Here is a 7,499-nt window from a genome sequence, read left to right as displayed (position 1 = left end):
TGCTGTGCATGAGAGGGCAGGTCTGTGGGTGGCATGGTGCTCCACAAGTCTCTGTCTGTCTTCTACCTCCCATGCTGTGCTGTGTGGTGGTAGATGGGTCTGTGTGTCTATGACCCACCTGAGCTGTGGGACTGAGGGTGTCTGTGGGTGTCTTTCCTGCCTATACAGCATGACATGGAGGAACAAAGTTTTCTGTTTGTCTTCCTCTTCTCTCAGTGTGCTGCCTGGATTTGATTTGATTTGATTTGATTTGATTTTTATATGTCCTAGGCATAAAACAGGTTTGGCCATCAAGCCAGTTATCAAGCTATGATGAACGGCCCTGACTGATAAAAGAACTCCACCACCAACAAGGTGTCTCTTTGCCCATTGACAGAAGGGGATATTTCATATTCTTAATTGGGCTTATTCTTAGGCACTTTTGGATTTGGTGGCTACTGTAAGTGGCATTGTTTCACTGATTTCTTTTCCAGTATGGTTATCATTAACATAAAGAAGTGGAACTGAGTTGGTTCATTAATTTTGTGTTTTACAACTTTTCTGAAGATGCTAAGGTATTTTTGGTGGTGTACTGAAGTTCTTTTATGTATAATATCACATTATCTGTAACACTTTTGACTTCCTATTTGTTCCCTTCTATTTCTTTTTTTCTTATTTTGTTGTTCTAGCTAAGACTTTAAGCATTACACTGAACAGAGGTGGAAAGAGTGGATACCCTTGTCTTTTCCCTTATTCTCAAAGGAACGGTTGAATTTTCTCCATTTATGATTATGTTGGTTAGAAGTTTGTCGTATATAGACTTTATTATTGTGAGGCATGTTTCTTCCATCTATAGTCTCTATACAACTTTTATCATGTAGGGATGTTGCATTCTGTCAAAGGCTTTTTTGCATCAGTTGAGGTAATCATGTGATTTCCATAATTGAATCTATTCATGTAGTGAACTACATTTATCCATTTATGTATATTGGACCATTTCCCTATGCCTAGAGTGAAGTCATCTTAATTGTGATGTACTGTCAGTTTCTGTGATCTTCAGTGCAGTTTGTAAGTATTTCAATGTAAATTTTTGCATCAGCATTAATCAGGAAAACCAGTCTATAGTTTTCTTTATGTGGTGTCATATACTTTTGACATTATAGTAATACTGATTTAAGAGTTTGGAGTCGCCTTCTGGTCTGTCTGGACCAGTGCCCTGAGCAGACCTTGGGCACAAACTCCACAGTCAGCCTCACAACACCCAGAGACAGCTCTACTCCCAGGTGCTCTAACGTACCCAGGATCAGAGGATCCCAGGATCCCAGGAGCTTGGTCACACAAGGATCTCAAGGTCCCAAAGGCAGCTTGACTCCCAAGAGCTAGGACACACCCAGGATCTCAGGATTGCAGAATCCCAAAATCACAGGATCACAGAGACAGCTTGACTTGGAGAAGTTCTGACACAACCAAGATCACAGGAAGGACAGGCTCCAGTCAGACATAGCCAGGACAGGTAGCACTACAGATAACCAGATGGTGGGAGGAAAGTGTGAGAACATAAGCAAAAGAAAATGAGGTTACTTGGCATCATCTGAACCCAATTCTCCTACCATAGCTAGTCCTGAATACCCCAACACACTGGAAAAGCAAGATTCAGAAATAAAATCACTTCTCATGATGATGATAGAGGACATTAAGAAGGACATAAATAATTCCCTTAAAGAAATACAGTACAATGCTGGTAAACAGCTAGAAGCCATAAAAGAGGAAAAACCAAAATCCCTTAAAGAGTTACAAGAAAAACCAAACAGGTGAAAGAAAGGAACAAAACCATCCAGGATCTAAAAATGGAACTAGAAACAATAAAGAAATCACAAAGTGAGACAACCCTGGAGTTAGAAAACCTAGGGAAAAGATCAGGAGTCATAGATGCAAGCATCACCAACACAATACTAGAGATAGAAGAGTGAATCTCAGGTGCAGAAGATACTATAGAAAACATTGACACAATGGTGAAAAAAGTGCAAAAAGCATAAAGCTCCTAACCCAAAACATCCATGAAATCCAGGACACAATGAGAAGACCAAATCTAAGGATAATAGGTATAGAAGAGAGTGAAAATTCCCAACTTAAGGGGCCAGTAAATATCTTCAACAAAATTTTAGAAGAAAACTTTCCTAACCTAAAGAAAGAGATGGCCATGAACATACAAGAAGCCTACAGAACTCCAAATAGACTTGACCAGAAAAGAAATTCCTCCTCTCACATAATAATCAAACCACCAAATGCACTAAACAAAGAAAGAATATTAAAAGGAGTAAGGAGCAAAGGTCAAGTAACATATAAAGGCAGACCTATCAGAATTACACCAGACTTCTCACCAGAGACTATATGAAAGCTAGAAGTTCCTGGGCAGATGTCATACAGACCCTAAGAGAACACAAATGCCATCCCAGGCTACTATACCCAGCAAGGTTCTCAATCACCATAGACAGAGAAAACAAGATATTCCATGACAAAACCAAATTTACACAGTATCTTTCCACAAATCCAGCCTTACAATGGATAATAGATGGAAAACACCAACACAAGGAGGGAAACTACACCCTAGAAGCAAGAAAGTAATCTTTCAACAAACCCACAGAAACATAATTCAACCTCTAACAAAAATATTAACCTGAAGTAACAATCACTTTTCCTTAATATCTCTTAATATGAAAATTAATATTACCAACATATCCTAATGATTGAATTTCAAAAATATGAGGAAAGTGTAAGAACATAAGCAACAGAAAACAAGGATACTTGGCATCATTGGAACCCAATTCTCCTACCATAACCAGTCCTGAATACCCCAACACACCGGAAAAGCAAGATTCAGATCTAAAATGTCCACTGTCATCCTGTGGTCTCTCTAATTTGATAATAGGAGAAATAGGTCCAATATTGTACAATCCATATGCACTTTCTGCTTGTTTGTACGTGACAGTGTCTTGCTGAGAGCCACATAATGGTCTTAAAAATCATGCTTCTCCTATCTCGGCCTATTAGTAGGATTGTTTATTTGATATTTTTACACTATACTATGGTTTTCAGAACAGCTTACATATTTCAAAATTATTTATACAACCAAAAGAAACGTAGGCAATTAATTTGGAAGGTGGCTTGTAAGAGAACAACAAAGAGTGAGACTGAAGGCTTTGTATCAATTTTGAAGAAGAGGACTTTTTAAGTTACTCTTACTCTGAGATGAATGCTTTTCAAAATCATCACAGCCAGTGAACCTGAGTGCCACCCTCCAAGTAGAATCATTGTTCATTGAAACAGTTGATGAATGGCTTCATGAATAGACCATCTTTTTTTTTTTTTTTTTTTTTTTTTTTTTTTTTTTTTTTTTTTTTTTTTTGGTTTTTTGCTTTTTTTGAGTCAGGGTTTCTCTGTGTAGCCCTGGCTGTCCTGAAACTCACTCTGTAGACCAGCCTGGCCTCCAACTCAGAGATCCACCTGCCTCTGCCTCCCGAGTGCTGGGATTAAAGGCATGCGCCACCACGCCCAGCTGGATAAACCATCTTAATACACACACCAGTTCTTAAGTGAATGTAACCTGTTTCCTACACGCTGAGAATGACGACAATCACTCAAGCCAAATAGCTTCAACCATAGCAGGAAATCTGTATCTAAAACTATGTCTACAATTCATTCCTTGGTGCAGCAGAACTGTCAGCTCTTAGCTTATCTACTGTGGAGGTAAAATCCTTTGGTGATGTGAGGGCCATTCAAGTACAGCCTTATTACAATGAACTCCAGCGTCCAAAAACTGTTCTTATTTTGTGTTTGTACCACAGTAAGAGCTAAGACTTTAACCTCTACTAAAATCAAAACAAACAAATAAAAAGACTTTATCTATTTATGATCATTAAAAAAACTAACAGTGATATATGACTTTAAAAGATCATAAAGTTAATATATTTGGAGTTATTTAAAATTTATATTAAGAAAAACATGTATTTTCAGAATTGCTGTAGATAAACATCTACATAAGACTGTTTAATTGATTGTATTCAGATAAATTGAAATTATGCATCTTTTCTCATCATAATGCAATAAAACTTAAATCAAAAAAAAAAAAAAGAATTTCAAATAAATGGTGCAACTGTCCTGTGGTAATTTAAAAAAAAAAAAAAAAAAAAAAAGAGTTTGGAGTCATTGATTACTATTTTGTAGTATAATTTTAATAGTATTGGTGGAAGTTCCTTTTTGAAGATCTGGTAGAATTCTTTAGTGAATCTCCCTGGTCTTGCAATTGGTTTTGTTGGAAGAGTTTTATTGTTGATTCAATCTAATTGTTGGTTATGGGTCTGTTTATTACATTTTGGCTCTTTTTGGGTAGGTCATACACACTAAGAGAAGGATCTAATTTATTTAGGGTTTCCAATTGAATAGGATATAGATTTGTATTATAGATAACTTCCATGATGCTTTTGTATTTCACTAATATTCGTTGTTAACTTTTCTTCTCTAGCTTTACTAGCTTATGTCGTCTCTTTTTATTTTCATTGATTTAGCTGAGGATTTGTCAATTGTGTTTATTTTTCAAAGAACTACCTCTGTTTTTTGATTGTATGTATTGTTTCTTTTTCATTGATGTTTTTTCCTGATCTTAATTATTTTTTCCATCTGCTATTTTTGAATTTGTTTGTTCTCATTTTCACAGGGCCTTAAGGTAATTCATTACATTATGTACTTGATATCAAAATCTTTGACATAAACATTTAGCACTATAAATGTCTCAGTTAGGATTGTTTTTAGTGTGTCCCAGAGATTTTTTTTCATTATATTCTTTTTTTTAATTTTCTTCTCGATTCTTTAGTGACTTAATTACCATTCAGTAGCATGTTGTTTAGCCTCATGAATTTACACACTTTATGCAATTTCAATATTGTTGATACCTGGCTTTATTCCATTGTAGCTACACAAAAAAAAAAAAAAAAAACACAAGAATTTTTTTTAGATCATTGCACTAGATAGTTTTTTTTCCTAATGTCCCAAAATGTGGTTTATTTTGTGATGTCCCATGTGTTCCTAAGAAGAATGCATGTTCTTTAATCTTTCAGTGGAATATTCTGTAGACTTCTGTTAAGTCTATTTGATTGATGATGTCCTTTAATTCCAATGTTTCTTCATTTAATCTGTATCTAGATGGTCTGTCTGTTGGTGTAAGTGGGTTATTGAAGTCCCCACATCTACTGTGGTAAGATGAATTTGTGGCTTTAAATCTAATGTCTGTTTGTTCCATTTGTTTTTGGTGAACATATGTTTAAAATTTCAATCACCTCTTGATGGATTGTTCTTTTAATAAGAATAAAGTAGCCTTCTTCTTTTGTTTCTGCTTTTGTTTGAAGTATATTTTGTCCAATAGTAGAATAGCTAAATTAGCTTCTTTTCTGCTTCAGTTTCCTTAAAACATCATATTTCATCTTTTTACTCAAAGACATTGTCTTTCTTGATTGTGATGTGTGCTTCTTATAGACATTAAAAAATGAATCCCGTTTTCTTGTTCAATCACTATAGGTGAGGTGCAGACTAGATTATTTAAGGGAATGAGTGAAGGAATTCTAAGTGAGAGTATTACTGGGCTTCCATTAAGCTGCTGCTATGGGAGAGTTGACTAGAGAAGGCTCATGGAGGCCATAGAGGAATGACAGTCAGAGGGGATAAGGGGACTGCCTTCCCTTGTCAAAATCAGAGTAAATCCTATGAGACAGATCAGAAAAACAAGATCCAAATACTGTGTAGGGGTTGAAGACTGTGGAGGGTGAAGGTGTTCATGTCTGATTCTGGTCCATACTGGGTTGGGTCTCAAGTGGCAGTAGGGCTCCAGTAATCAGCCTGGTGGATAAAGAGTTGCAAGCAATACGTATAGAGGGGATTCCTTTCCTGGTCCCAGATAAGCTAGTCCAAGCTTGGTCCCAAATGATGCTGTGGCTGGAACAGACTCCAGGACAAGGGATGGATTGCAGGTGATAGATATGGAAAGATTGCCTTACCTATTCTTTTGTGGTTCTTAAATAGCAGTAAGACTGGAACACAAAGAAACTTTTTTTGAGACAGGGTCTCTCTATGTGCCTGGCTGTCCTAAAATTTCTATGTAGAACAAACTAGCCTCAAACTCATGTGGATTATTGGATTCCCACCTCTGCCTTGTAAGTGCTGGGTTTAAAGTCACATACCACAAGGCCTGGCTACAATTGTAACTTTTCTCATTAATGTATTTATTTATTTACTTTGCATTCCAATATTATTAGCCCTTCTCCTCCTAGTCCCCACCATATGGCTCCTTCCCCCACTCCTCTCTTCCCTTCCCCTCTGGGAGGAGGAAGCCCCTCTCCTCCCCCCCCCCAGAATCACCCCACTTAGCACATCAAGTCACTGCAGGAAGAGGTGTATTCTCTCCAACAGAGGCCAAACAAGGCAGCCCAGTTAGAGGAATGGGATCTACAAGCAGGCATCAGATTCAGAGACAGCCCCTTGCTCCAGTTGTGATGGGAACCACACAAAAACCAAGTTGCACATCTGCTACATATATGTGGGGATTGGGGGTGAGGAGAACCTAGATCCAACACATACTTGCCCTTTAGTTGATAGTTCAGTCTCTGGGAGCCCTCAAGGGTCCAGGTTAGTTGACTCTGTTGGTTTTCCTGTGTAGTCCCTATCCTCTCAGGCCTGTCAATCCTTCCTGCAACTCCTCCACAAGACTCCCCAAGCTCTTTGTGTGCAACTGTTTCCATAGGCTACTCAATGAAGTCTCTGAAAAGACAATTATTCTAGGACCTGTTTGCAGAGTATGACTAATAATGTCAGGGATTAGTTGTTGCCCATGAGATGGATCTCAATTTGGGTCTGTCTTTGGTTGGCTATTCTCTGAGTCTCTGCTTGATCTTTGTCCCTGCATATCTTGTAGGCAGTTCACATTTTGGGTCAAAGTTTTTGTGGATGAGTTGTTATCCTTATTCCTCCAATAGGTAAGGAGCATCTTGGGGTTATACACCCAGGAGTGGTATAGCTATGTCTTGAGGTGGAACTATTCCCAATTTTCTGAGAAACTGCCAAATTCATTTCCAGAGTGGTTGAACAAGTTTGCACTCCCACCAGCATAGTGAAAATGGGCATCTTGCTAAAAAGCAATCTACAGATTCAATATAATTCCCATCAAAATGCCAACAAAATTCTTTACAGACCTCTAAAGAACAATTGTCAACTTCAGATGGAAAAACAAAATAAACAATAAACAGGATAGCTAAAACAATCATATACAATTAAAAATAATGGAGGTATCACCATCCCTGATTTCAAGCTGTACTACAGAGCAATAGTAATAAAATGTGTGTGGTATTGGTATAGAAACAGACAGGCTGACTAGTAGAATTGAATCAAAGACCCAGAAATAAAACCACACAACTACAGACACTTGATTTTTGGCAAACACAAAACCATACAATGGAACAAAGAAAGCATCTTTA

General features: G+C 37.4%; 1 pseudogene; it reads right to left on the bottom strand.

The window, feature by feature from the left end:
- Positions 1 to 257: 257 nt before the first annotated feature.
- On the bottom strand, positions 258 to 381 carry LOC115032848 (annotated as a pseudogene).
- Positions 382 to 7,499: the final 7,118 nt, after the last annotated feature.

The sequence above is a fragment of the Mus caroli genome, chromosome 12, assembly GCF_900094665.2.
Source record: "Mus caroli chromosome 12, CAROLI_EIJ_v1.1, whole genome shotgun sequence".
NCBI lineage: Eukaryota > Metazoa > Chordata > Mammalia > Rodentia > Muridae > Mus > Mus caroli.
This window is presented reverse-complemented; position numbering and strand designations above follow the sequence as displayed.